General features: G+C 45.9%; 1 protein-coding gene and 1 pseudogene across 2 annotated transcripts in view; one reads left to right on the top strand and one right to left on the bottom strand.

The window, feature by feature from the left end:
* The window catches only part of Asic2 (acid sensing ion channel subunit 2), a 1059219-nt gene that overhangs the window by 879567 nt on the left and 155720 nt on the right, over positions 1–23932 (top strand). The gene's annotated exons all lie outside the window — the stretch shown is intronic.
* On the bottom strand, positions 12303–13764 carry LOC116909077 (annotated as a pseudogene).

Raw genomic sequence — 23932 nt, forward strand, 5'->3', positions numbered from 1 at the left:
ATGTGGCATTAAGGAAAGAGTGTTCCCAGCAGACAGGACAGCCAGTGCAAAGGGCCTGAGGTAGGAGCTCACCTGGGATGTCTAGCAAATGGTGGAAATGAACTTGGCAGGCCGATGAGACCAGATCATACAAGATCTTATCACTTCAGGAACTTGGCCTTACTGTGTGTGGGCTGGGAAATAAGTGGAGAGTCTTGAGCAGAGAAACAGCATGCTGTTGCTGGGTCACTGTGAACACAATACTGGGATATATTCTTAGATGCTGCCTTTAGATAGACTTTGTGCCCATGCAACTCCTTTAAAAAATACAAGATTTAATCCCAGTCCTTTTAATAGCTGCTATTACAAACCAGGAGGGTGGAAACAGATTGGAAGATCTCCCTTAGACACTAATCTAGGCAAGAATGAGGTGATGGGAAGAACCAGATGCTGAATGTGTCTGGAAGCAGAGCTAACAGAATTATAGCCACATGGCTATTCAGGTTAAGGGAAGTGAAGAGGATGACGACAAGACCTTTTGGTCTGAGAAGCAGAAAGATGTAGTTTCCATCTGCTAAAATGGGAAGGGCGGAGGAGGAGCCCATTTGGGAAGGACTGTGAAGAACCCAGTTTTGGACAGGCATGGACATTGAGTGGATGTGCAAGTGGGCAGCTGAGTGTCTGCACGATCAGATTGAGGAGGTGGACCACGCTGGATTTATTTGTGAGTTCTTAGCAGATAGATTCTTTTTAAATCTCTAAGACAGGACAAGAACCTCTAGGAGTGAGAGTCGAATCGACCTACGCAGAGAAACATATCCATGCCTAGACACATAGAAGTGACGTGCATCTTCAGCTCCAAGAGAGAGGGCTGCAGGGACACATGGTCGTGGCTGGTCGAGGGAAGCTCAGGGCTCTCTGAAGAGGGTCCTTCAGCCACCCCTAAGGGTGAAGAGCATTGTTCAGGGAAGGGCAACAGAAGTCCTCAGGAAGAGGGAATAAAGTGTGTGAAGGGAAGAAATCAGAACAGAGTACACAGCTGGCCCATAAGTGTCTGTGGAAGGGGAAGGGTTGTGTGGTAGTAGGAGACAGGCCTTGGATATAGTCACGTGGGGTTTGTCTTTGTCTTGAGTACCACAGAAAGACTGTACACATGTATATGTGTAAATGCCATGGTCAGACTCACTGGCTGGACCATGAGACATGTTTCCAGGTTGGGGTGTGGGCCAAGGCACTCATAGGTCAAACAGCTTTGACAAGCATCAGGAGCCTATGGGTTCTGAGTTCTTCATTTGTCCGTGGCACAGTCACCTCCATGAAGCTGAATGAGTATTTTCCCAGAGCAAAGCCATGTTTGGAGTCAAAGGAAGTAGTAAGGAAACTTAAACATGTTAATTCCGTATTGCTTTAACTCTGCAAGCCACTTAACGGGAGAGGTATGACCAGCAGTCCTAGTTAACATCTATTGGTAGGATAAAATACACTGACCAAAAACAACCTAGGGAAAAAGAGGGTACTATTTCCGCTTACAATTGTAGGTTTTAGTCCATTACTGGGGTACAGGGCGAGTCACAACAGCAGGAGCCTGAGGTAGCTGGCCACATCACAACCATGGTCAAGAGCAAAGAGAGGTGAGCACATGCTCTTACACTTGCCTGCATATGTCCGGCTAGCTTTTGCTCTCTTTAACAGCTCAGAGCCAAGCCCATGACAAGATGCTGCCTGCATTAAGGGTGGGTCTTTCCACCTCAGTTAACTTAATTAAGACAATCCTCTGCAGACCAGCCCATAAGCCAACCCAAGATAGACAATCTTCATTGAGATCATCTCCCCAGGTGATTCTAGACTGTATCACGTTGACAATTAAAGCCAACCACCCCAAATATCTGTACTTTAAGGAGCCAGGGCAGCAGGCTCAGAGAGCTGTACTCCAAGCTCCAGGGAGCCAGGAATTGAAGCTGGGTCTGTAAGGCACCTCCACAGTGAAGCATTTCCTGGCAAACATATCCCACCTAGTAAGAGCACATAATTTGCCAGACATCAGATGGTTAAATGAATTGGCTAAACGCTTCTCACACTCCAGCCACACTTGGCCTTTCCTTGACATGCTGTGGATGGAATTTAAATATTGCCTTTTGAATCAATGCTCATTTTATTAGCAGGAAGCATTTAGAATGAGCCATTACACTATCATGGGGGCTTTTATTACTGGCCCTTAATAAATGTTTGATGCTCGAAATGGTTATGAGCCCACAGTGTGAGGACAGTCCCACCTGCTCCCTCCCCTGCAGTCTCTGCCACAAAATTAGCTGAAGTGTTCGTTAACGGAGTTATCATTTATCCTACTTTTAACTGGCGTGGGGCCAGAAAAACAAAATAAGCGTATCAAGAACCACAGAAGGCTATTTAATGATAGTGAAGTTAAACTGAAAGAGCTGTCCTTCCCACTGGCTTGTTATCAAGAGCCAGGCTTCCAAGCAAGACACTTCTTAGCATGATGCCTAGACCTGCATAGAACTTATTTATTTACTCTCAAGACAGGGATTGTGTGTGTCAATTTCCCACTCATCTCACCGCAGCAGAGCTAGTGACATTTAAAGAGGCCTTGGTGCATGCATGACTTGGCCCAGGTCACAGTGCTCTGTAAATAGCTTGGTGCATGCATCTCCTTAGTTGACTGTAGCCGGGAAGGTGATGGTCCTGTGTCCCTGGGGTACAGATCTCCCAGGAAAATATAGAAAGAGTTCCCCCAACCTGTTAGAGCCACATTGGCTAATACTGACAGTTGGAGGTGATAAGATCCCAATTCGTGTTGCGATCAAGCCACCTGGTTCAGTGACCATGTGACATGTCACAAGTGGCGTGACAACTGACAAAGTCAAGCCATTTCAGTGGGGTATCCACTGAACACAGAACAACCTAGTGTCTGGGTGATGGAAAAGTCGTAACAGCTAAAGCTTTTACTGAATACTCACTGTACAGTGGGCATCAGGCCAGTGTGTATGTGTCACCTCTGTGGCCCACACAATAGCCATGCAAAGTTAGTTCTGACATTATCTCCAACCTTACAGATGAGGAAACCCTGAACCAAATGGTGAAGCATTTTCCCCAGGGCCTACCATCCCTTACTACCTGTGGACCAAGGGCAAAGGTATACGTGGAAGCTTACATAATACACGTATAAATGTTTCCATGTTCTGAAAACAGCCAACAGATAATTAAATAAAATGTCTGTCATTCCAATTGGCCAGTACACCTTTACAAGCACTTCAGGACCTGGCTGTAACTCCAGAGTTTCAATTTTCTTTTTTAACATTTCAAAACTGGAAACCAGGGAGGGAGTGGTCTCTGGTTGGTAACCCAGCCACAGTTCTTAAACTGTGGGGCTTCTTCTGTGCATACATGTGAGCTCCCCAGGCCACACATCCAACCTCCAGCACCCCACTACAAATGGCCACTCTTTGAGAAAAGGGATGCATTGTCAGGAGATGGAAGAGTGTACCATCGTGATCCTGGAGGCTGACTGGGAGTCTTTGGACAAAGATTCTGAGCCCCACTGTCTGAGCCACTTTTGTGTCCCTGTAACAAAATTCCCAACAGAAACGATTTAGAAGAGAAAGGTTCTTTTACTTTGGCTCCCGATTTCAGACCATCATAGCAGGGGAAGGCCTGGTGGAACATCCTAGTTCATGGCAGCAAGACTGTGTGACAGAGGCAGTTCACAGGGTGTTGGAGTGGAAGGCAGAAAGCAGAGACGGAAAGAGGCGACCCTCACCTTCAATGACATGTCTCTAAGATCCGTCCTCTCCAGTTAGACTCTGCCTCCTCAAGTTCCACAGCCTCCCAAAGTTGTGCCATCAGCTGGGGGATAAGTACTCAAGCTATAAGCTTATAGGAGACAGCAAGAGTCAAACCAGAACACCCAAGGGTGTCGAATGTGGTCTATGATCAGAACTTGGGTTCCAGGCACTCATGTCTTCATGGATCCTGTTGTTAAGAGGTACAGAAGGAAGAGAGCAGAATTGTGCCCTCTACAGTGTTTTGCAGAACCCAGAGTAGGTTTCTTTTCTCTATGTCTGGGCTGGCATTGTTTGGCCATACAATCAGCAACATTAATGTTTGAACCCAAGCTCTTTGGATCCAGGACCCATGGGCTGGACTCCCACAAGTTATTTTATCTCCTAAGTCCTAAATATAGATCCAAGAGTTAGACACAGATCACTGGACTCCCAGGGCTAAAAGAGAGAGATAGTTTAAAGAGCATCTAACCCGACCACTGCCCAGCATTGCTCCCATTCAAATGGAGGCTCCAGAGATGGAGAGAATTCCTCAAGCCAGGAAGTCCGCTGCTCTCCTGCACCCATGCCTGCTCTCTCATCTCTCCCGATCCACCCACCAGCCCTCTACTGAGGTCCTAGGGAGGTGTCTTTGGGAAGGCCAGTTCCCTCCACACGGTTTACTGTCTGTGCTCTGATACAGAGGCGGAGAGGCCCAGTCCCATCTGTGTGTCAGGCTGCAGAAGCCCTGGGTGGCGTCAGTGTGTTCCAATTAGCTTCTGAATCATATTTGTTGTCTTAAAATATTTATATCCAGCCACTTCCCACCTGCGAGAATTGAATTCTAGCCTCTTCCACGCTCCGCGCTGTTACAAGCCCACCAGATCATTCTTGTCACTTGGGTTGACCAGGACACAGGGCACTGCTGCGACTAAGTGAGATAATGTATCCTAATCAGACATAAGCAGATGCATACTGCCATGACCCAGGGCACCCAGTCCCTGTGCATGGAGTTTATTGCTTCTGACAGCGACACGTGGCTTCTTAAAAAGAAAAAAGGCTGTTTGCTTTTCGGTTTATACTGTCTGCAGATCTACACCCCTGCAGGGTTTGGGGGAGATTCCCAGCAGACAGCTGCAGGGGCACATTGTACAAGCTACCCTGTGTCCAATTACCCTTCTTAGTGGTCCCAGGAGGCTGGAGCCTCTTGTGGTGTAGGTTCCTCTGACGTCCTTCCATATATGAAAAGCACTTTTTCATGTGCTTTTAACACAGTGGCCACATGCTATGGTTCAATGGGCACAGTTTTGTTCTGGAATTCTAAATTTTCACTTTGCTGTGTGTATGCATCTTTGTGCAGTATATGTGTATGGATATTTGTGTATGCGTGTCCACATGTATACATGGGAACACATGTGTGTGCATGATGTGGAAGCCAAAGGCCCGTGTTAGGTGTCTCACTATTACTCTCCGCTGTATCTTTTTATGACACATTGTCTCTCACTGAACCCGGGGTTCAAACATTGGCTAGACTGGCTAGCCAGCAAACTCCAAAGAGCCTCCTGTTTCTGCAAAGCACCTTCAGTGGTAAGAATATAGATGCATACACCCATACCCTGCTCTTAGGGATGTGAACTTGGGTCTCATAATTAATCAGCAGGCTAAGAATGGACCCATCTCCCCAGCTCTGCATTTCAATTTTATGAATTACTCTTTTAATTGCATGGATTTATGGCCGTCTGTATGATTATTTGATAATTACATATAGTAGTATATAAAGACCAAATTGGGTAGTTAATATCTCCATCTTCTCAAATACATTGAAATATTTGGTTAGTATGTAATCTGTATATGTTGGTAAGATACAGCTCAGTGCATGAATGTAATAAGAAAATATGATGAATATACTCAAAGCAGATGAATGATGGTACCAGCTCCTTGCCATGACTTTGTGCCTAGAGCCTTCAAGCTCCTCCCTTCTAGTTTTCCTAATAAGCTTTGTGGACCGTAGCTCCCTACCTACAATTATTAGATAGACAGCGTTGAATTAGAGTTTGGGTGGGAAAGGAGTGCAGGGTTTATGTCCAAATTCAGCTCTTCAGTTTTAGCCTTCGCAGAATGGGGCTGGCCAAGGAACTGTAGCAAAGAGAAAGGTTTCCCTGAGCACACATTGCACACCCTCAGCACAACTGACACTTGACCTTCAATCAGCCTTGCTTCCCTAGTCTCTTTGACACGTGGAAAGGGACTGACTGGGTATAACACACAGAGAACACTGAAGCCCAAGAAGGATCTAGAACACGCCCAAGGTTGTGTTGCCATCATTTGTAAATCTTTGGCTTCCCTGGGTCTAGAGATTCCAAACAGGCACCATAGTGTTCTCTTCCACAGGCCACTGTCATGTGGGGATTGGGCTGTGTTGCAGTGCCTTTCTGCCAGCTTTCTGCTCAGAGAGGTTGGCGTTGGGCTGACATCTCACTTTTTACATTTTCTTTCCATTTTAATAAATAATATGTCACAATTCAGGCAAGCCAGCCGAATAATAATTTGTCAAGCCCAGAGCCCGACTTAGCTTGTTCCCACACTCTTCTTCCTCCTCCTCCCTCTTCTCTGTCCCGTCTTTGCACATCCTGGCAAGCTCCAGATATTTCTGCCTGGGTGCTGTCACCATCCCCTGAAAAGTGGCAAGCATTAAGCCTTTCCCCCAATGTTTCCACCACCCTACTGTGATCAGCTGTGTATCTCAGGATTGGAGGAGGGAGAGGCGATGTCTCTGAAAGCCCCTCTGGGGTACCCCACAAGCTAGGTTTCATCAGACCCTTCCCCCGAAGACTTCCGCATTGGTCTTGGCAGTGCTCTTGAATTTTTAGTGTAAGGGGTATGAGGATGTCTTGATTTGTAAAGCACTTGCCTTGCAAAACACAAGACCAGAGCACCATCCCCAGAGCTTACATTAAAAATGCCACATAGGCTGGATCACAGAGACAAAGGGATGCCTGCAGTGTAGCAACTAGCCATCCTAGCCAATCATCAAGCTGCAGGCTATGAAAGACCCTGACTCAAAGAGAACAGACAGCATTCCTGAGGATATTATCCAAGTTGTCTTTCAGCTTTTCACACACTCATACATTCATTCACCCATGCACAGAAGTGCACATAAACATACGCACACACATTTACACATGCATATATCTTGTTTTTGAAAGATATAGAAGGTCACTGGTTCTCTATTTTCTTATATAGCTCTCATCATCATAACTGATCTAAGACCAATTTGTAGACCTGGTCACCTCGAAGTCATTGCAACAACTCTGAGAGGGATAATGGTGAGTGTGACTATCACTGTTGCCTGGATGGAGGCATCCGGGACTAAAGCAGCCTTCTGGGAAAATGGAGAGAGGAGGGGCTGATGGTGGAGAGCAGCAATGGCCTATTCATAATCTTAATAGTCAATTTGATGAGATTAGCAGAAGCCTAGGAGAGTAGTAAGCCTGATTCTGGGTCTGTCTGTAGTGCATTTCCAGAGAGAATTAACTAGCTAATTAATTAAGGGAAGAAGCCCCTCCCTCAGCATGATAGCCTCCAAAAGACTGGGGGCCCAGCCATATATGGCTGCATAGCGCTATAATCCTAGTGCTGGGGAGGCAGAGGCAGACAGGAGGATCCCTTGTGCTCAGTGGCCGGAAAGTACATCCAAATTGGTTCAGTGAAAGATCTTCCTCAAGAACAACAACAACTAACAACAACAACAACAACAACAACAACAACAACAACAATGTGGAGAGTGAATGAGAAAGGAACTCATCATTCACTACCTGGGCTCTACATGCATGTATATGGGCACATACCTGAAGATGTGCGTGTGCTCACACACACACACACACACACACACACACACACACACACACACGCAGAGTAAGCCTTGTAAAAGAAAGAGGCTTTCAATGGCATGCTTTTGAGCCCATAAAATATTAATATCTGGCAATTTACAGGAAATAGCGTCAGAGAGACGCCTTTCCAATTGTTCCCCCCTTGAGATCCGTCACAGACTATGTCAAAGGGGACAATAAAATATGAATCTTCCGTGGATGAAAAGACCACTTCCACCTAATCCTGGCTGGTTCATTAGAAGATCTGAGTCAGTGGAGGTTGGCAGTCACACAGGCAAGAGCTGTAAGGGCAGCACAGCTCTCAAGTCTGGACAGCCCCCAGACCCCAGCACGTGCAGACAATCCTTTATGAATGTCACCATTAGCAGTGAAGCGAAAACCCAGCCTCTTGGCCCCATTTACAGCTCCATCCCTCATAGCTAGCTAGGCGTTCCCTTTTTATGTTTTAAATCAACACATAATATTTTTACATATTTATGGAATCTACTGTGACAATCCCAGACAAATATCTGATGTATAATAAACAAATCAGGGTAGCTGCTGTTTCCACTTCCTCCAGCATTTGGCGTTTCCATATCCAAGCATTTCTTAAGCCATAAATTAGTGTCCAGCTTCTCTTTAAAATGTCTTCACTAAATGGAAGGAAGAAAAGAGAAAAGGGATGGGGTGTGAGATAAAAGGAAGGGGGAGGACGATCCTCTAATTCAGCTTGTAGTGAAAACTCACGTCTCAAAAGTGAGCTCACTGTGAGTCCAGGTTTTCATTCTCTGACATCCACACCTCCTCTTCTACTAAGAAATAGGAAATTCCTGACTCATGGAAGGTTCAAGAAAGACAGGTGGCACAGTTCTGGCCAATGATGTATACGGAAAAAGTTGCTTTCCTATTGTCCCATGGGGAGCCCTTCTTAGAACTCAGCACCATGTATGGCCGGAGAGCAACTCCTTGATCAGTGTCTGCCCTCCTGGTGATTCTCAGCTCTTCCTCCTCAGCTTTACCTCCTCCCCCTCCCTCTTCCTTCCTTCGACATTACATGACATCACTCCAGTATGACCATGTATAATCTTATGCACATAAAAGTGTCCTCTGTGATGAGCTTTGAGGAATACACCCTTGAACCCACACAATCCGCACAACCAAGAAGATAAACAGCTCCCTCAGGCTCCCTTTGGGACACACCCTTTCTCGGTTCTCTTGCCTAGGAAACCCCAGATGTCACTTCTCTGTCAGATTAGTTTGCATATTTTAGAATTTCATACAAATGGTGTCTCATCAGGGTTTCTATTCCTGCACAAACATCATGACCAAGAAGCAAGTTGGGGAGGAAAGGGTTTATTCAGCTTACACTTCCACATTGCTGTTCATCACCAAAGGAAGCCAGGACTGGAACTCAAGCAGGTTAGGAAGCAGGAGCTGATGCAGAGGCCATAGAGAGATATAATTTACTGGTTTGCTTCCCCTGGCTTGCTCAGCTTGCTCTCTTATAGAACCCAAGACTACCAGCCCAGACTACCATTGTGTGTGGGGAGACAGCACCACCCACAATGGGTCCTCCCACCATGGAGCACTAATTGAGAAAATGCCTTACAGCTGGATCTCAAGAGAGGCCCCTTCCTCTGTGATAACTACAGCTTGTGTCAAGTTGACACACAAACCCAGCCAGTCCAAATGGGGTCATACGATGTGCTCCACTTTACTTCGGTCTGACTTCTTTATCCAGGGGTCATAATAATGTTTTGACTTGTGTGCCCTTTTGTATATAGAATAGTTTGCCCCTCTCTATGGCTGGGTGCTTTCCCTATTGTATAAAAGGCATGCCACCTTTTAAGACAAGTCCATTTTAATCTGTTGATGGTTGCAGGGCCGTTTGCAGTTTAGGGCTCTTACAAATAGCACCACCAGGGAGCCTCTGTTTACAAGTCTCTGCACGGACTTATACTTTATTTCCGTTATTATTTCTGAGTAAACACCTAGGAATGGAATGGAAGGTACACACTTACCTCTTAACAACGTGTTTTCCAGAGCAGCACACCATTTCACATCCCCACCAGCATAATGGGAACATTCAGAGTGTCCGTGTCCGCTTTCAAAAAATGATCGTGGCTGGGGAGGTGATTCAGTCTGTAAAGCATTTTCCACATAAATGTAAGGGCCTAAATTTAGATCCCCAGCACCCATGTAAATGCCAGGCCTGGCTGCAATCATCTGGAATACCAGGGATGAGGAAACAAAGATAGGTGACTCTCCAGAACTCACTGACCAGTTAGCTTAATTGAGTCAGAGAGTTAAGGTAAGGTTCAGTGAGAGATCCTGAATCCAAGTAAAGGTGGAGAAAGATACTTGACATCAACCTCTGACCTCTACATACACATGCATCAACACGCATGTGTGCACATACCCAGTCCCCGTCCCCCCCTCCCTACCTCCCTTCCCTGTCTCTGTCTCTCTCTCTCCCTCCCTCTCTCTCTTCCCTCTCTGTCTCTGTCTCTGTCTCTGTCTCTCTCTGTCTCTCTGTCTCTCTCTCTCTGTCTCTCTCTCTGTCTCTCTCTCTCTCTCTCTCTCTCTCTCTCACACACACACACACACACACACACACACACACACACACACACACACACACTGGACAAAAAGGTTCTGCTGGAGTCTGGCACAAGCCAGGAACAGTATGTGGGAGGCAGAAGCAGGAGGATCAGGAGTTCAATGCCGTCCTTTCTTACACAGGGAATTTGAGGTGAGACTGTGCTTGCATGAGACATGAGACTCCCATCTCAAAAACAAAGCAAAATGAAAACTCCTCAGAGTTTTCAGTTTGGGTTCATTTAATCTATAAATCATCTTAGGGAAAATTAATATATTAATAATATCGAGATTGTGTATCTGTTACATGGCATCTTTGTGTTAACACAAGTCTTTAACCCAGTAATATTTTATACTTTCTAGTGTATAGCTCTTATCTATATTCCTCCCAAATTAATCACTATTTAATGTTTTTAATATTGTTGAAAAGGATATTTTTAAACTTAATTTTTAATCGTCTGTAGCTATTTTATTGAAACAATTATTTGTGCCTATTGTGCATGTAAGATACACTCCTGTTAAATGCACGCGTTCATTCTGATAGCTCGTTTTTGATTTCTTGGGATTTTCCGTGTAGATGGTTATTTCATGGGAACCAAGGCAGTTTTGCATCCTCCTTTCTGATGGGTATGCCTTTTATTTTCTTGTCTCGGTGAGCTAGCTAAGACCTCCACCACAATGCAGAGTCCAATGACAAGAGCAGGTACCTGGCGTTAACTTTGCCCAGCCTTTGATCTCAGAAGCAAAACATTCATTCTTTGCTGCGGTTTGAAAATGGCTTACTCTACCTTCGCCCTCAAAGTCTTATGTTAATGATATAAAGAGGATTCAGATTTAATCTGAATGTGGTGTTATGAGGAGGGATCTTTAGGGGAACAGTTAGTCGAGGTTAGGAAGGAGCCCCCAACAAACAAATTGTCCTAGTTTGCTTTTTATTGCTGGGATAGAACACCATGACCAAAAGCAGCTTGGAGAGGAAAAAGCTTATTACATTTTATAGGTTAGAGTCTGACTTGGGGGGAAGCCAAGGCAAGAGCACAAGGTGGGAACCTCCAGGCAGGAGCTGAAGCAGAAACCATGGAGAAACGCTGCTTGCTGGCGTGTTACCCAGATCTCTCTCAGCTTGCTTTCTTATAGAACTCAGGACCACCTGCCCAGGCAGGGGTGGCGTCACCCACGGTGGGCTGGGTCTTCCCACATCAATCATTAAAAAAATGTCCTATAGACACGTCCATACATTTCCTCATTTGATATCCCTAGGTGACTCTGTGTCAAGTCACTTAAACAAACAAACAAACAAACAAACAAACAAACAAACAAAAACCAAAAAAACAAAAAACTAACCCCCACATGAATCCTCAGGGTTTTATAACCAGACAACCTCGATCCAGAGAGGTAGTTCAGTGGTAGCACTTTGGCTTAGCATGAGCCAGGCCCTGAATTCAATCCCCAGCACTTTAAAAACTGCTAGTGGGGCATGAGACCAGATATACATACTCTCCAGACATATATAACACAGTCCTGAGGAGCTTGCGCCAGAGCCTAAATCATAGTCTGGACCCAATACCCCCAAGGTCATGACCCCAAAATATATGTCTTCTCTCTATAAAGTAAGAGACTGTGGAGCTTCTGGTATTGAATTAAAGCTACAGCTGACGAAACACTTTCACTATTAAATACTATTAAATACTATGGAGGTCTTCAGCAGCCTGACCGATTTTTTTAGTCTGCATATCTACACATCATTGGGAGAGGTGTTGACAGCCCGCACCATAGCCAGGGGTTGTGTACTTCTCACAGCACCACCAGTTTTTACTTCATGCATTTACTTCATGCAGTGTTAGTGGTACCTGTCCCCTCCTGTCATTACATACTTCGGGTGAGCTGACCCCTTTGTCATTGAGGGGATGTCACTTCTTTGTCCTCCTAATCCTCCTTGCTCAGAAACTGTCCAGGACTCGTAGAGCGACTACAGTTTCTTTTTACGGAGTCAGCACGTTTTACCTCTTTCTATCCTCAGCTTTCAACTCTGTCTTATTTTTAATGTATCCACTGTACAATTAGAACTGTGGTACTTAATTTAGAACGCCGATTTGTGAAGGTAAACTCCACTTGTTAGGGCAAAGTGGATCATGTATAGTCCCTGGAGCAGCTAAGGGACAGCTTTGATCTTTGGCACACTTTGCAAGTCCACAGCTTTCTGATCAACCTTGGCCGCTTCATAATCTCCTCTTTCTCCCTCTCAGTGTGGAAGAACTCACCTCCCCCATGCCTGGGCTTCAGGCCCTTCCTGTGGATGTGAAGGTCAGTGAGGTGTCTGAGATTTATATGTTGCTGAAGTCAGTTTTAAGGGAAGCAGCAATGATGAAGGTCTGGTGTGTTCTACGCAGAGGAACTCAAGAGATGGAAAGAGGCCCAGTCACAAGTACTAGGTCACTGTCTGACTGCATCCAGAGGACCACTGTCCTGCCTTATCAGACCCTGTGAGGATGACCAGGATCACCCTGGTCGTGATGCTGTTGTGTAAACTTCTCACGTGCTGACTGAGGGGCGTTCGTTGTAGTTGTTTGCTAGTGATGGCTCAGTAGCTCGGCAGCCTCCATAGAATGTCTTTGATAGAATAGTATCTCGGCACTTTGCTAAGCTCAACCATCTGCGTACTATCATTCTCGTAGCCAAGCAGTTCTGTGACAGTGACAAGAACTTTTTTTTGTATTTAGGGTTGTAAAAAATACTTTTTTATTGATTCTTTGTAATTTTCATATCATGCACCCCAATCTCATTCATCTCCCCATCCCTTTATCTCCATCCTGTGCCCCTGCAACCCTCCCCTGCAAAAGAAAAAATATTAAAATAAAAAGAAGACCAAAAACCCAAACAAGAACAATACACACACACACACACACATACACACACACACACACACACACACACACACACACAAACACACACACACACACACACACACACACACACACACTGTGGAAGCGGTAGTGTGTCACAGTGTGTCACACAGTGTGCCTTTTTACCCAAACACTTTTACTTGCAGTGAGTCGTGGCTCTAGCTTGAGGCCTCTGGGTTCTGCTACACTATCAATACTGGATCTTAACCCGGATTCCTCTCTGATATCCTGTTGTTGCCCTGTGTCATGCGGATCCTGAAGCTTTGGCTCTGCAGGACTGGCCCCTTCATATGTTCCAGCAGTTCATAGATTGGGCAGATGTTGGGATGAGCCAACTTAAAGCCCTGGATGGTAGCTGAGTCAGTCAGCCTGCCAACTCTCCCATATCCCTACCACCAGGCCTGCTCTCCTTGCTTCCCAGGCGAGGTGCAGGGCCACTCTCCCAAATGCTGCAGCCAGTGAGAGGCAGGGCCAGCTCTGCACAACTCTTGTTCATCAACATGCTTCTAGGCAACAGCCCAGATCAGGGAGGTCAGGAAGGCCTTTGGTGGTAACATGGACCCTGAACACAGACCCCTGCTGTCGCATGCCCATGAATCCAGACACAGCCCTCAGCGGTAGCTCAGACTGGGCCTTCATCATGGCCTCAGGTCACAGGGCAGGCTGTTCCTCACCCACACACACCTACACCCATCCCCACCCCTGTCTCTAGTTCCACCTCTCTTCATAGTACACAAACAGTTCCGCTTCTTTTTCTCTCCCGTCTTTCCATCGCTTACTTGCACGTTCTAGTGGCTTCCACTGCAGGTGGACCGCACGACAGAGCATGGGCCTCTGGGAGTCTTCTGCCCTCCAATGAGAACTTTCTTAACCTTGGTGTCTTCCATCCACTCTTGAAGAACCTTCTTAACCTTGGACTTGGCAGCTGAGTGTTTCCTCTCTGGAATACGTGGCAGATGTGGGTTACCTGTGGCTGCAATGGGGTTTCCCCTTTTAGCTTCTTAACCTTAGGGTTACCCTTCCCAGCCATGCCTAGCACACTGGCACCAGCCTTCCTGGCTTCCTTCTTTGTCCAGTTTCTCTGCTTTTCTCCCAGGCAACCTGCAAGATGGGGAAGACTACTCTGTCTTTAAAGTTGCACTTCTTGTGGACAGCACACAGTTGGTCTTGTTCTTGTCACCTGATCTAACACTTGCTGCCCTGATTTTGAATGTTAAGACCATTTTCTTTTATCTAGTGTGATTTTGGGCTGTAAATCCACCATTGGATGTGTTTTTCCCATTGCACTTTTTCCTTTTTTCCATTTATTCTTCTTGCTTTATTTTAGATTATTTTATTAATGTATCTAGTTACTGGCCTTGTTTTATCTTTATTTTTATTTTTTAAAACAAGGTCTCACTATTTAGTGCAGACTGACTTTAATTTGTAGTTCTCTCCCCAGCCATACAAGTGCTAGAATTACTGATGTGCCCTATCATCTAATTAGCTTTTTCTTATGATTTCATTCTCCCTTTGGTGTGTGTGTATGTGTGTGTGTGCACGCGCATGCGTGCGTGCCTTTGTCTTTGCCTTTATCTCTCTCTCTCTCTCTCTCTCTCTCTCTCTCTCTCTCTCTCTCAGTATATATGTCTGTCTGTTTGTGTGTATGTCTTTGTATCTGTGTGTCTATGTGTGTAAGTCTGTGTGTTCCTTTGTTTTGCCTGTGTGTTTCTGTCTGTCTGTCTTCATATTTCTCTGTCTGTCTGTCTCTGTCTTCCTCTGTGTGTGTTTGTCTGTCTTCTATCCCTGTGTATATGTCTTTGTCTATATCTCTGTGCCTATGTCTGTGTGTCTGTGTGTGTCTGTGTGTGCCTTTGTTTATGCCTGTATGCCTCTGTGTGTGTATGTCCATGTCTCTGTCTGCCTGTCTTTCTATTTCTCTGTCTCTCAGTCTGTCTGTCTCTGTGTGTGTGTGTGTGTGTGTGTGTGTGTGTGTGTGTAAGGATGTATGCAAGAGCAGAGGCCAGAATTTGATGCAGGATGTCTTTCTCGGTCACTTTCCATTTATATTTTGAGTTAGAATCTCTCACTGAGTCTAGGGCTCTCTGATTCAACTAAGCTGATTGGTCAGCAAGTCCCATGATCCTCTGTCTCCACTCCCCACCCCACCCCCAATGCTGAGATGCGTGCCATATCTAGCTTTTGCAGCTAAGTTCTTGGGATTAAATTTATACCATCGTGTTCACACACCTAGCTCCTTACCAAGTAACCCATCTTATCATCCCTTTGTTGGTTTCTTACAGCTATCTCTTTGCTTTCTGTCATTAGGGGTTCCTCTAGAATGGAGTTTCTTAGTCCTAGTGCTATTGGCACAGTGGCTATAAAATCCTTTCTTTGGGGAGCTGTCCTATGCAATTTACAGCACATAACAGCACCCTTGGCTCCTCCCACTAACTGCCAGGAACACTCCTCCCCTTGTTATGAGGAATGTCCTCAAGACCAAGTATGGAGGACTTGTGTTTTGCAGTATTGAGAACCAAACCCGGGGCCCTGTAAATGCTAGACAAACACTCTCCTGATGAGTAATACCTCCCAAACCCCACATGCAGGGCTTACAGATTAATCATATTATAGTCAAGCAGATATAGCACTTTGAATATGCAATTCAGTCTTTTGACATTGTGATATAATGTCATCCAAAAAACATGATAGATTTCTTTCATAACTATTCTGGGATGCATTATATCCAGACAGCATAAGAAATTGTCTATACCCATGCACACGCAGGCAGCACTAAGTAAACTCAGTGAGAGGGAGGAGGAAGGGGAGGGAGAAGAAGGAGGAGGAGGGAGAGGGTGGAGGAGGGAAAGAGAGCAGGGAAAGGGAGAGTACCTGGAGGTAGGAGGGCATAATGGTGAGAGAGGAGAGTTGGAAGAATAAACTAGGAAATAGATTTGATCAAAGCACTTTATATGCATTTATGATGTTCCCAATATAAATTATAAAACCTTAAAGGCATATTTTATCTACATTGCTCCATTATATCACTTTATTTGACATGTATTATCCATTTTTGTGGTCCTGGTGTATGCAGGGAAGCGCGAGCACTAAGGTGCACCCTTAGCCCTCCACCAGTATCATGGCCATGCCTGTTACTTCTCGTGAGCTGTAAACCCCACCACCCATTATCGTTTGTGCTTCTTAGACATAATCTCTTAACAGACTTTAAGAATAAAGGGGGAAAGTATTTCTGCTCACGTACTCTTTATATAACTTTAACTTTCCATCTGGTATCAATATATTTTCTGCTTAAAGGATTTATTTTAACATTTCATAAGGGAGCTGTCTTTGGATGACGGCTTCTGTCGTTTGTAGGTTTGAAAGAACAGCCTTTACGTCGACTTTGTTTTTTTTTTTAAATCTGTTCAGTAGGTAGAGGATTCCAGGCTAAGAGTCGCTTTCGTTCACTACTTTAAAGCTGTCTCAGGACAGGTGTCATTTCCAAGGAGTCGCTTTCATGTTTGCCTTTGTTCTGTGGTATGCCTCCAGTCTCCATGACTGGGCTGTCAGCACTGGTCACTCCATGCTGTCCCACAGCTCGCTGGATAATTTCTGTCACCCTGCCTTTTAGGGTCACAGATCTGCAGGGTCTGAAGCACTGATAATTACACCTGATTTCCTGTCCAGGAATGATCTTTTTGTCTCTAAAAATGATACCTTGGCTATTCTTGTGTATTTGTCTGTTTCTATCCCGTTGGCACTCTCTTCTAACTTCTTAAATAGCTGATTTGCAGGAGCGGCTTTAGAAACCTGTCTGCTAATCAGATCATGCATTTCATGCTTGAGTCTCTTTCTACTGATGGATTTTCTTTTCCCCTCATTCTGGGTTGTAGGTCATGTTTTCTTTTGCATGCCTGATCACTTTTTTTGTTGGAAGTCAGGTACTGTGTGAATTTTCCAGCATGCAATGAGGTTACTTAGAAATGACTTTGGTGCCGTCAAGGATGAGTATTCTGATAGCCAAATCTCACCCCCTTTCTCTTTCTGTAAAAGAGCTGTATGTGGAGTGTTGTCTCCAGCCACACTTAGCCAACAGCATGGGTGGCCAGTGGGTACCTTGGGGTGCTAACAGCCAATTTGCTAAGATGGAAACCACGTGACAAAACCTAAAATGTTCTCTGTCTGGCCCCTTACAGAGAATGTGTTGCCAACCTCTGCTTGAGATGAACACCTTGTAAATTTTGCTAGGTGGCTACAGCACAGCCCTAACCTCTGATAAGCTGTCCCTGCCACTGAGGCAATGTCTCTGAGGATGCCTGGACTACTTATCACAATAGTAAATTTCTGTGGAAATTTCTTCCAATTTCTGTGGAAGACAGAAATACATGAAACCTTCAGCCCCTGAGATCTCCAGGGAATTGTCCTGCCCACAGTGGCCTCAGACACATCTGACCAGCGCCTCCCACCCATGACCAAGAAGATGTCTCCTGCAAATGTCACTAACATATTTTCTCCCCCACCTTTCCCCTCTCCTCCTCTCTCCCTCTTCCCCCCCTCTCTCTCTCTCCTCCCCTCTCTCCCTCCCACCCTCCCCCTCTCTCTCCCTCCCTCCCTCCCTTCCTCCCTCCCTCTCCCTCCCCTCCCTCTCCCTTTTGTCCATGCGGATTTTTTTGCTACATTTGCTCAATTCCAGCCTACCACTCTTCTCTGTTGGGGTTCTCCCTCCCTCCACCACAGCCCACTAAGTAGTCTTCCCTATCAACAACATAGAAACCACAGCATGTGCCTTATTTCCCCTCCTGGGTGAGCACTGTCCTATACTGCCTGTTGCCCAGTATCTGTAAAACACTCTAGGCTTCTTCTATGCATAGAGCACCTTTTTATTGGGTAAGCTGATCAGAGCTGGGTTTTCTGTTAGGTGCAGCCAGAAACACCCCGACTGAAATAGGCACGCAAAAGGATAAGGAGGATGTATTGTCTCTCTGAACCCTGAACAGTAGGTTGAGAAAGAGTAGCAAGTATTCCAAAGCCTGAAAAACACCAGGCTGCTCTAAGAAGGGGCCTTTTCAAGGCTGTGGGGTCCATTTTCATGCCTGGCCATGGGCAACATCACAGACAAGGCGAGCTCAGCCACATCTGCATCTGCTCTTCTTGCTGTTTTGACTTCATAAAGACTCAAGTGATGATGCCAGAGGCGGAGAATGGAATAGAGGAGCGCCAGGAGTTAATTAATTCTTCCCGTGCTCTGCACAGAAGGCTCTGGTCTGGTGATGACCGTTTCAATGGCTTACATTAAACAGGTAGTAAATTAATTCCTGCAAACCCACACATCCTGCTGGGGCACCAGCCTCTGGAAGGCCAGTGTCCTCTATTTGAAATAGGATTGCCTCACTGTTGAATTAGAGCAAACCCAGAAGGGCCACAGGTCCTGAGGTCCCAGCTTGGGGTTACAAGGGCTGGTAGTGGAGCCAGGTGCTTGGCATAAAGAGGAGGATGTAGAGAAGGTGGTAAAGGACAGGAACTAAGGGTGAGGCCTCTGGAGAGAGCTGGGGCTTTAGGTTAAGACCGGTCATCCCAGGCAATTTGAAACAAGTCAAAGGTCTGGATGGCTAGATGCAGGTTCTAGAGTCGCATTTCAGAAGGCAATTATAAGGAACAGAGGGCCAGGGTTTGATATACTTGGGAGCTGACAGTGAGTGCATCCTGGGAAAAGGTCCATTTGGAATGCACGGGGCTTGGGTTGGGGCTGATCCTGCCATCCCAAGGTCTCCCGCAGTAACAAGTTCAGGAATTCATCCATTCCAGGCATGTCCTCTTTCGGGCAGTAGTTTGATGGATGGGTTCCAAAGAGAGGGATTTTACGATGGGTTCGTGGGAGGAGATGTCCTCCAATGTTAACACGGCAACTAATGAGGCATTGAGCTTGAAGCAGGACACCTTGATTCTTCGTCTATGCCATCTGAGTTACTAGACTACCAGGTGGATTCGAGCGAGTTGCTTTAAGCTCCTGAAACAGTAGTTTCTCCTTGCAGAACTAGAAGGTTTGAACTTCCGTCCTCCACTGCAGTAACTAACTCCCTAACTTGGTATTCTCCAATGCACCAGTGGCCACATAGACATTTTACACACAGTGCGAAATCCTTAGGATGGAGACACTGTTGCCTCAATGTTGATGAGATGAGGAAGGCCAGTAAAGATAAGGGATAGGCTTGGGTTTGCACAGCCAGTAGCTGACATCGCCAGGAATCTTTGGCCAGTCTTGACTTCTAAGGCATGAGGCTACCTCCTGCTTCTGATCAATGATTATAATTGACCCATGTATAGACATCTCCGATATAAGTCTTGAACTCTCAGATAAACCTCAGGATGATACACTAGGATGTGAATGGAAACCTATATCTGCTCTACCCAGTACTCCCCTGAGAAATGCCATGGGAGACTGGAAGACGCAGGGACTTGGATGTAACAAGCCTGCTTCCATTTGGGTCCAACTCATTCAGATTATGATACAAAAGCAGACACACTATCTATGGTCTTTAATGAATCAATGGTTTAAAATAACCTTGGCTACTGAGAACTTTAGAGGTCTCAACAGTTGAGGGAAATCTATTTAAAATCGGCGTCCTTTCTCTAAAACTAAGGGCCCTCAAATTAAGCATTCTTTTCATGCATCAGTAATTCCTGAGTCTGGTGATTAATTACCGAAATGTTAAAGGTCTTTTATGTTTATGATACATGCCTGCGTTCTGCAGGCTCATAATGAATTGTAATTTTTTTCATTAGCACTCTTCATATTCATTGTTTGCACTCTATTATATCTTAGTTGATAGTTTAGATAACATTTAGAAGTAATAAAACTTTTTTTTTTCCGTAAAGAAACTCCATGCTTCCAACTTTTCACTGAGGTTAATAAAAAAAAAATGGTTTGAAAAGGGAAGAAAATAAAAGCCCAGTCCCTGAAAGCCAGTTAATTTGAAAACTTATTGGAGAGGGCCAGGGCAATGGACTTCCGGTTTTCATTTTACTTCTTGCCAAGACATCAGCCACAGCCCTTCCCCTGTTGACTTCACCTGCAAGTGCCTTATATATATATATTTTTTTTTTCTCTCTGCAAAATGGGGCAGAGAGAAGGAGCAGCTACCTGGTGTTAAATTGTGGTGAATTGTCAGAACAAAAGAGCCTCCAGGCATTCATGAATCAAATAGGGACATCACTCTTTTTTAAGGAAAAGTCAACAGGAAACTGTCACCAAGATAAGGAGTTTGTTACAAACCCTGAATGAATTTATCGGCTCCTCGGAATGGTAGCCTGTCTTTGTGCCCTTCATTCACACCTCAGAGCTAGAAAAGCCTACAACTCCTCTATTTAAATACAATGGCTTCCGGGTGAGTGGGTGGAGGGGGGGGATGACAGGTATCTCAGGGAGATAATTTCAAAATTGCCACCCTTTCCTCCATCGCTGTCTATACTGATATCGTCTTGTCCATTATGATCCAGAGAGAGCCTGTTTGAATCTCAAACGTGTACCCGACACAGGCAGGGAAGCGAGTGAAGTACCAGAAAAGAACAAATTGAAATTATAATCAGCTAATTATATCCCCTCTTAATTGAGACGCTGATTTTCTTGACAGTGCATCAAACCGGCCTGGCATCTCCTGCCAGCCAGAGCTGGGGAAAAGTTTCTGGTCATGAAACAATATTAATAGTAATAGAAACAAACAGCTCTCAGATAGGCCTAAGTCCACTCAGGTTCCATTTATTCTCCATTATAAGAACGCTGAGAAGCAAGGGAATCGGTGTCAGGGAGTGTGGGCAGGCACCCAAGGGATGCTCTTGGCTTCAACCTTGACTCCTCTTTGTCACACAGCCTGCCTTCCACCTGCCAGCCGCTCCCTCCACCACCTGTGCTGACAGCGTCTCCTCTCAGCCTCATTGCCCCAGGCTATCCTCAGATTGTGTATCTATTGTTAAATAACCTTCAAATGGTTCTTTTATTCCTGCCTTTTTGACCTACAACTCTGTTTTTCTACCCTGTGGTCGCACTTCCCTGTCACTTCTCCCCGCTTGCAGCTTCTATCCAGCCTGGCTGCTGTCACCTTGTGGTCTCAGCTCCTGCCACAGACACACCACTCTGCATCAGCCTAGTGAACACTTGAGCTCCATCATCCCCAGCACCACTAGGAAAAGAAAAACCACGCTTCTAAACATCAGAAGGCCCCTGTCCTACCGTGCTCACTGTTGCTGGGATAAAAACACTAACCAAAGCCAAACTTGGGGAGGAAAGGGCTTATTTGGCTTATAGGTTACAGTCTGTCTGTCATCAAGAGAAGCCAAGACCAGGACTCAAACCAGGAAGCAGGGGACACGTCCCACTGGTGCCAACAAGCCTGATAGAGGCAATTCCTCCATTTGGGTTCCCTCTTCCCTCTGGACTCTAGTTTATACCAAGTTGACACAAACTTGCAGATAGCTGAGTGTATTCTGCCGCTGCTTAAGTTCTCAGATACAAATTTTATCAACCTTCCTCCCCCATCCCTCTTCTCCAACCCCCACCACCACACCAAAACCTGCCCAGGACCAGGCTGACTCATGGCTTCAAGGATGGGTGTGATTTTGATGATGATGGTGGTGGTAGGAAGTACAGAAGGAGACTTTAAATGAAGGAGATTCCCTTCGCCCACATTGTCGGCAGGCTACAGTGGGTGCTGCTCACCAAGGCACTGCCTTCAGAGTGCACCAAGAGCAGCCAGCACAGGGGAGGGGAGGGCAGAGCAGACGCCGCGTCCCTCCGGCCTCCACATGATTACTCAGACTGCACTCACGCCCTTTCCCGTGAGGCCTGGTCACTGATATACGGTTCCCACTCTTCACGGAATTCAGCCCTAAGGAGATGTGTGCCTCTTCAGAAAGCCTACTTGAGGGGACTGTGTTTGAGGTCTGGTCACTCTCTTAGGAAAGGGTGTTCAGGTGGGGGTCTATTATCCAAGATGCAGGGTAGAACATAGGACTGGAGACAGAAGTGTCACTGAGCCCCAAGTTTCAAAAGCACTTTGAAGCCAACATCAAAGACAAGGTCAGGGTCACTAGGGGCTTCCAGGGGGACAGAGTAAGACAGATACACCCAGAGTCTATGGTAAGGAGTTATTGCACAGAAGTCAAACTGTTCAGAGTCAATAAAATATTTGTCACACAAGCATAAGGAGGTGAGTTCAGATCCCCAGCAGTCACATAAAATGCCAGCCACAACAGAATGTACTTGTAATTCCAGAACCGAGGAGGTGGAGAAAGGGGAATACCTGAGGCTTGCTGACTGAGCTCCAGGTTCAGTGAGAAACCCTGAAGATAATAATAAAATGGTATATGGGTCCCAGCACTCAGGAGCCAAAGACAGACAGATCTCTGTGGGTTCTAGGCCAGCCCGATTGATCTAGTAAGGTCCGGGCTAGTCAGAGCCAGACAGTGAGATACTGTCTCAATGAAAAGGCAGTAGAGAGGGAAAGAGGAAGATAGTTAACCTTAGCTTCCGCACGTACATGCACACTTGTACATACACACCACACACACACACACACACACACACACACACACCAGACATACACCAGGTACACACACACAGACACATACACACCAGATACACTGACACACAAAAACACACACCAGATACACACACACACACACACACACACACATAAGACATACACCAGGAACACACACACACACACACACACCACACACACTGACACACACACACACACCAGACACACACATCAGACACACTGACACACAAACACACACACCAGATACACACACACACACACACACACACATACCACACACACACACACACACACCAGACACACAGACACAGATACACACACACACACACACACACACACACACACACACACACACACACACACACACAAAAACACACACACACACAAAAACATTTCTCTTCCACTGCAGGAAGGCCCAGAAAAGGCTTTCTAAACGCAGGGGACCTCTAAGCAGGCTCTGAAGGATGGAGACAAGCTTGCCAGGTAGAGTGGGATTCGTTTCAAGGATAATATTGTGATTTCTGCCCAACTTTTCAGGAACGCATATGTCCACCGACTGACAGTCATTTCACAAAGCCAGACGTGTCTGTGGTGTCTCTGTTCCTTTTCTAGCTCTCTTTTTATTTATTTATTTTTAATGGAAAGGTTGTTTCGTGGTACTTACAAAATGTCCTCTGCCTGCCAGCAATGAAGGCACCAAAAATATCAGAGAGGGAAGTAAATGTGCCAAGAAATGAAAGGAAGGCGGGAGCTGGGTTCCTTCCATTGAATGAGGCGAAGTCTTGCAGGTAGGGAAAAGTGTGCTGAGGTAAAGGAGAGGCAACCAAATCCAGAGGCAAACAAACCTATGCCCACCCTGGCACTAGTAATGGCACACAGACACACTGTGAGTGGCTGCACTGGGCCACCTGGAGCCACAGGATCTTCCAGTGGCCACAGATGGGTTTATATTTTCCATGCACTTGGAATCCTGCCCAGTGGTTAAAGAAGGCTCTCTCCAGGGATGGGTTCTGTTCTGGAAAGAAACCTCCACAGTGTCTTCCGGGGTGGCATTCCTGCAGGGATCCTGGGAACTGCTATAAGGAGGCTGAAGTAGAATGCTAGTCATGAATCCCGACTTCCTCTTCCTGACTCAAGCCAGAGCCCGGCTGCAGCTGGCTCTCCTGGTTTGACTTTGATTTGTGGAGCTGGGGACCCCTTTATCTGATGGCAGTAAGTCCTGTACTTCCCTGCCTCCTCTGTTCAGAGGCATGGCCAGACCCTTTTCTCCT

The sequence above is a fragment of the Rattus rattus genome, chromosome 9 (genome assembly GCF_011064425.1).
Source record: "Rattus rattus isolate New Zealand chromosome 9, Rrattus_CSIRO_v1, whole genome shotgun sequence".
NCBI classification, from domain to species: Eukaryota; Metazoa; Chordata; class Mammalia; order Rodentia; family Muridae; genus Rattus; species Rattus rattus.